We start from the raw sequence: 7931 nt of genomic DNA on the forward strand, positions 1-7931 counted from the left end.
ATACAAACATGAGTTACACTCCTCGTTCAGTGAAGCCTTAAAAATAGGCTCTTCTTTCAGAGTTCCTTACTAGATTCTCGCAAGTTGCGCTTTTAGTTAGACATTCCGATTTTTTGCACTGGATCATATGAAAAGTGTATTAGAATTTTGCAACATTTGAGAATAAAATCCAGATTCTGTAGTAGATCAGTAAAACACCAATTTTCAAGAGCTTTCAGTATCAAAATTCAACAGATCAGTTGGTTAAGATAAATCTGGTCTCCCCAGTTGTAAGGTATTATTTCATTGCATCTGGATTAATATCTGTCTGTATACAGTAGACGGCTGTTGAATTCAACAATTTCCAAAAAAGGCATTATTGAAGTTACACTCAGTGTTTACATCAGCAGTGGGCAACCTGGGCACTCCAGATGCTACAAAGATTTATCTCTGCGATGTTTTACCAGCTATCGCTACATTTTTCTTCACTATGGGTGAGATATATCAAGACTTGGAGAGAGATAAAGCGGAGAAACATAAAGTAGCAACCAATCAGCTCCTGTCATTTTTCAAGCACAACTGTATAGTGACTGAAGCTTATTAGTCAATACGTTATCTCTCTTCACTTTATCTCTGTCCAAGGCTTGAGACATCTCACCCGATACAATATTAGAGCATTATATGAGATAAAGCTGAATTTCACCTATATGCCACTAGTGGCTCATTGCTTTTTTTTTTTTTTTTTTTTTTGCATTTGTGAGGCTAAAGGGCCCTACACACTGGCCGATTTTTTGAAAGATATGAAACGATCTCGTTCATAAATGAACGAGAACTCGTTCATATCTTTCAGTGTGGAGACTCCTGCGATGAACGATGCGCGGCCCCGCGCTCGTTCGTCGCTGGTCTCCCGTCGGCTGTGCATGCAGGCCAATATGGACGATCTCGTCCATATTTGCCTGCACTTCAATGCAGCCGCGTGACGGGGGGAGTGAAGAAACTTCACTCCCCCCGTCACTGCCCCCCCGCCGCCGGGTCGCTCGTCGGCCGTATCCGCCGTCGGGCAGCTCGGCGGCGGGTCGGCCAGTGAGTAGGGCCCTTAACACTGCAACTGAATGAAGGAAATGACTTTTTCCTATTAATCCTCCATCCTTTCAGCTGTTGAACATTTTTGTAATCAGTGTTTAATTGATGTCATAAGACATTCAAATGTAAACGTTTTTCATATTTCTCTTTTTTTTCCAATCGTAGACTGCAGTGTGCAGTCCGAATATTCTGCAGAGCAGTTTAAATCATACAAATTAAATGTTGTTTGAAATGGACACAAATTCGAGGTGCTGAGTTTATTTTGCGTACGTTCACTACTGTAGAACACATCGAGCCATCTATGTGCAGTGCAATCCATGACTGCCTCCTAACCGTTATTATGCATTTCAACTGTTTTGTACTTGAAAAAGTATATATGAGTAACTGACTGGACCTGTAAAATGCAGCTTTCTGTATAACAGATAGAGCATTGTATTTGTAGCATATACAGAGCAGTACATCCCATGTACACTACAGTAATACCAGCAATGGCGTCCTCCAACCGGCTGTACAATCATTCAGACACAACTTTCAATCTCTGTGTTATTCGCTTTATAAATAGTTTATTTTTATGGAACACCTGTTCTCACTGTAGACAATTCCAATTCTAATTTATTGTCCTCATGGATTCATCTTTCTGTAAAATATATCCACAATAAAGAAGCCAAATATGTCATTAAAAACGTTGTATATTTCATTATTGGTGTCTTCAAAACACACTGATTGCAGTAGGGCAAGTGCTAAAATATTAAAAGTAGTATATTTTATTTAAATGCAACCACAAAGACACTGTAGCACCAAACACAGGAATACAACATACAACAAGATGACATAGGTAACAGGTTCATAGATAAATATACAATTACATAAGAAAATAAAAGGAGAGAACGCCCTTCTCGTGAGATCTTTTATTATAAAGAGAAATAGCCAAACACAAAGAGGGACAGAGTAGCAGAACAGTGGGGTGCAGAGGCTGGAGGAGGGGTGGTAGACTTGGTTGAAATGGTCACTTTTGAAGGCACGGTTACAGGTTGGGAATCTGAAACGGATCATGGGAGGGTAAATACAGTAAGTCATAAATACATTAGTAAGTTAAGACCTGTTACATGTCTGGTCCCCTGCCTCGGACTGCTGTTACTTACCCTGTGTATTAAAGCAATGTATTTGTTGAAAAGAAACAACAAGAAAAGTAGATTGCTTTTTGGAGCACTTTTTTTAACAAAAATTAATAGATATATAGATATGATATGATTATTATAATTTAAATGTTACCCTGTGTAATCAGTTATGCTCTGTCTCCTATGTCCGGCCGGGCAGTAGGAGTCCCGTCTGCTGTCATTCTCAGGACAGACTACAACGCATTATTATATAAAGTACAAGGGCAAATGCAGGATTTGAAAAGGGAGACGGAGGGGTGGGGTGGGGGGTTGTATATCATCTATCTATCTATCTATCTATCTATCTATCTATCTATCTATCTATCTATCTATCTATCCACCAACACACACACGTACAGTATTTTACATATTACACATATAAATGTATAACGCAAAGAAATATAAAAAATATATACTATGGGGGACATGTACTAAGCACTAATAAAAGTGGAGAAGTGAGCCAGTGGAGAAGCTGCCCATGGCAACCAATCAGCTGCTCTGTATACTTTTATAGTATGCAAATTATAAATGTTACGTCAATGCTGATTGGTTGCCATGGGCAACTTCTCCACTGGCTCAATTCTCTACTTTTATCACTGCTTAGTACATCTCCACCTCTATCACACACACAAAACACACACACCTCTGATGTAGCACAGCAGGCTGTTGCATACCTCCCAACATGACCCTCTCCAAGAGGGACACAATGCCCTGCTTCTGGACTATTCTCTTAATATAGTGTTTGCCGGCACCTGTTTGAACAGGTTAATGAATAAGAAAGGTGTTTCAGCACAGGTGATGTCAATCAAAAATTAAGAGAAAAGTCCAGGAGCAGAGCATTCTGTCCCTCCTGGAGAGGGTCATGTTGGGAGGTATGCTGTTGAATAGGACAGGGCTGGATATTTTTCATCATTAGATCCCCACCCCCCTCCCCATGTCATAGAATCATGTGATATTGACCCTGCCCCCTCCCCTACTTACACATCTGTAATGTTCCCAAAATAATGTTCCAGATTCCGAGGTGGACGGTAATCATACAGCTGCTGCACTGTGCAATATTATGCAAATGTTGCAGGAGACATCTTAAGTAAAAAATGCCTACTACTGGCTTCCATGATCCGCTGCTGCGTCCAAAGACGGAGCATTAGATCTATATTGGGCAGGCATTGGCCATCTGAGTAACCCTAAGGTTACTGAGAATGGCCGACAGATCTCTGCAGAGGCCAGTAACTCTGCGTCAGAAAATGCAGACACTGGCCTCAGCCCGCCTACAAATTGGGGCTGATGCTCCCGTGTTGTCAAACGCTCCCCAGTGGCAGCCCCCACCCCCAAACAGACACAACCTGTCAATCAGGCTGTGGTGTCCAGGGCACTGTAACCAGAGCCGCAGCACCATCACTGGGCATGTTCACTGTGGTTCCAGCACATGCCCAGTTATAAAAAAAAAATGTCCATTTGCATAAATATAGCGTCCACCTCTAGATCAGTCCCATTGTCATTGGTTTAGGAGTTATGTAGTTCAAAATGTTGACAGCCAGAATGGTGACACTGTTAAACTGGGTACACACTATACAATATATAGTGCAATCTTGTTATTTGTAACCAATCTGCACTACCATCGTAGAGTGCACACCCAATCCATCGTTTTCACCCTTCGTTCATTGCATCGCTCCATTGGATGTTCTGCACGTGCATTGGGATAATTCCACGGATGTTGCTGTGTTGTTACAAGAAGCATGTAACAGTATATCACGTTGTCGTACCACAGAACGTGCAGTGTGTACCCAGCTTTAGGTCATACCCTGGCATGCCAACATGGTAATTATGCGATGTCAAGCAGTTGGACAGTATCATCTTTACAACTTCAAACATATGCTCCACATCGCTTTATTAGCATGTCGGCTGTCAGGGTCCACCTAGCAGTATCCCCTTTCTGATTGGCACCATTCTAACAGTTTAACGGGGAGATTTATCAAATCTGTGAAAGCTTCTGTCCTTTTTCTAGCACAGCCTGTAAAATGACAGAAGCTGAATGGTTGGTATGTTATCTCTCTCCAATGGGTCTCTCTCCAAGCTTTGATAAATCTCCCTCTAAAATTGCATGCCCATTTAGGAAAACAGAATCACCATAAACTTGTTTTTTCGCCTACACTCAGAGCTGACAGACAGTGGTGTCATTGGGGCTGCGCTGAGTGACATAATCTGAGAGCTGCTCTGCAATTCTGGTGTCACCCCCTCGGATTGCATCACCTAGAAGCCGGGAGACCAGGGAGAGGATGGAGGCTGCTGGAGCACTGGGCAACAGGGTCAGTCATGCCCCCAAAGCTTCACACCAGAGAACGCTCCCTTTCTCCCCCACAGAAGACAGGAGTCAGCGTCCACTGCCGGGGAATGTAAGCCACCAGAACTTGAGAGCCCTGGCTCTCCCCACAGTGGATTAATTAATTGAATAGTTCTTCCCTGCATAGTGTGATCGATCAGCTGTGGGGTAAAACCCATGGCTAATTGAATTCCCCCTAAATGTGCTTTTTTTTGGTGAACATGTGAAATGGATCAGAGCTTATAGCAAATTCAATTTGGTTTGTAATATTAGCATCATATCACAGTAGACCTTAGCATCACATTAGCGATATCTCTGATTTCAGTAACAATCTCTTTATTATTATTATTATTATTATTACCAGTTATTTATATAGCGCACACATATTCCGCAGCGCTTTACAGAGAATATTTGCCCATTCACATCAGTCCCTGCTCCAGTGGAGCTTACAATCTATATTCCCTACCACATGTACATACACACAGACACATTCAATCTAGGGTTAATTTTGTTGGTAGCTAATTAAGCTGCCAGTATATTTTTGGGATTGTGGGAGAAAACTTGAGTACCCGGAATAAACCCACGCAAGTACGGGGAGAATATACAAACTCCACACAGTTAGGGCCATGGTGGGAATCGAACCCATGACCTCAGTGCTGTGAGGCAGTAATGCTAACCATTACACCATCCGTACTGCCCGTGTCTTTAAATGACAATACTGACGCGTTTCATTACGCATGGTCATTTCCTCCAAAACTGATATCAAGGGGTTTCAGTCACTTGCCAGCTATGAAATTATTATCCAGTATCGCTGACTCATTGGAGGATATTTACGGCATTTTCTGTATTAAGCTTTTCATAAATTGTCCCAATCCTTAAGCCAGGTCGAAACATCTGCTTTATTATGATTTTAGGTTTCATGAATGACAAATTTCAAGTATATTTATAGAGCACAGATACTGTAAAGAACACATAATAGAATAATATAATTGTATATTGAGGACAAAATATATACTTTAGCACATGCGTCTGAGCATCATAATTTTCTCTCATTACAAAGGAAACAAAAGATGTACTGAATGTTTCCATTTTCCAGGAGACATAGCAGAGTTTAATGTGGCAAACTGTACACTCTCTGACTGGCTGTGTGGGACATATTTAGGATGTAACTTGCAATTTTAAACTATGTATAATTCTGAAATGAAAGTTGCTGTACATGACACAGAGCTTTGAGTAACACTCACAAATATACATGTCATTTACGTGGAATTTATTTGGGTAAAGTCTGTAATTGTGGAAGCATTTTTCCTATGCACTCCACACTTCGTGGCTCTAATCCAAGTATGAGAGATTGCGGGGGAATATTCAGTTCCCAACAGAGCGCTAAATTTAAAGCCATATCATATATTTATTTCTAATTGTCACATTATGGGGGGAATTGCTGTTGCCACGGTGTTTAAACGCCGGCAATGACAGCCCAACTCGCACCCTTCACAAAGTCGGTTGTCACCCCAATTCACTCTATGGGGTAGCGAACACTTTTGCGTGAAATCAGGCTGCCGTAAAGCGCTGCAGTGACGCGCATATTCAGCCAGGCGAATTCGTTCGCCCTCAATTTAATTCTCCCCTTTTGCTATTGGATAAACTTTAGGTTTAGTAGCATTTTGTTTAGAACAATGGGGGTCATTCCGAGTTGTTCGCTCGTTGCCGATTTTCGCTATGCTGCGATTTGTTGCAAAATGCGCATGCGCAAGGCACGCAGAGCGCATGCGCTTAGTTATTTAACTAAAAACTTAGCAGTTTTGCTGTGGATCCTGCGGCGCTTTTCAGTCGCACTGCTGATAGGTGAATGATTGACAGGAAAAGGGCGTTTCTGGGTGGTAACTGAGCATTTTCCGGGAGTGTGCTAAAAACGCAGGAGTGTCTGGAGAAACGGGGGAGTGGCTGGCCGAACGCAGGGCGTGTTTGTGACGTCAAACCAGGAACTAAACGGACTGAGCTGATCGCAATCTGTGAGTAGGTCTGGAGCTACTCAGAAACTGCAGCAAATTATTTAGTAGCAGTTCTGCTAATCTTTCGTTCGCTATTCTGCTATGCTAAGATACACTCCCAGAGGGCGGCGGCCAAGCGTGTGCAATGCTGCTAAAAGCAGCTAGCGAGCGAACAACTCGGAATGAGGGCCAATGTGCAGATCTATTTAAAAAAAATCCAGAATAAATTCAATTACAATTACATCAATTAAAAAGTCAGAAATAATACAATAAAAATTCAGCGTGCATCAGATGGAATAGTGCTTGTTTCACTACATACTATGAGAGTTAAACTAGTCACACTTCATGAAAGGACAATCTTTAAAACTAACAGCTTAGAGTGAGGAGGAAAGGTCTGTGTGTGTCCCACATGGAACACTTAATCACACTGTGATATATTTATGGGGCGACTCTCCATGAAGATTCTCCAGTTCAAGGCTACTGTCCTTTACAAGTGATATAAATTTTGATCCTTTCCGCTGGGGTCTGTACTATAGGGTTTGTGTGGAAATCTGTTAATGATGTTGCATAAAAAGTCTAATATTGACAATTAATCTAAAATAGATTGTCACTGACCACAATAATAACAATAATATATTTTCAAGTACACTAATACAAAAAGGTTTCCTAAATGTGAAACATTATATTGGATTCTTCTTTTTCTAAATTGAGCTTGTTTTGTTGTATATATTTTATATGGACAGTTAATCTTCTAATATTTACGTATGCATGCTTTATATGAAGAAAGTGCAGAGTTTCTTGGATATTTGGCATTGACCGCTCAAGGAGTGAGTTATGAATGGAAAGCTATAGAAAAGACAAAAAAAAAATCCATCATCGCCACAGTGTCTTCTCATAAATGTGCCCACCATTTCTTCTTTTCTCCCGCTCTTCAAAAACTCATCCATCACAAAACTTCATTATCCCTAAAGCCTCACCCGTCCTACTCTCTTCAAATAAAAAAGATTCATTTAATTCTCTGTCCGGAGAGGTGGAGACATAATATGAGCGGACATCTCAAACACTTATCAAACAATAACCAGCATAGTAATGCCGAATCGGCTGTATATTTACGCCATCTCTCTAAATCTCTAGCTATCCCTCTTCCCAATGCGACAAGCAGATGACAGGAAGACATTTCGTGAATGCCTTTCAGATGGGGTCTCTTGCTCTGCTAGATGACATCCTTCAGTTCTATGTTCTTGCCAGATTTTTTCACCCTAAACTGATGTTTGGAGTTGCTCGTGCAGAGAGATGGCTACGTTTTTTCCCCCTGTCTTGTATAGGAAAAATGCCATTGCCTTTTACTTATAAAAATATTTTATGTTTGTGTAAAAATCTAGAAAGCTATATGATAAAATT

The sequence above is a fragment of the Pseudophryne corroboree genome, chromosome 9 (genome assembly GCF_028390025.1).
Source record: "Pseudophryne corroboree isolate aPseCor3 chromosome 9, aPseCor3.hap2, whole genome shotgun sequence".
NCBI classification, from domain to species: Eukaryota; Metazoa; Chordata; class Amphibia; order Anura; family Myobatrachidae; genus Pseudophryne; species Pseudophryne corroboree.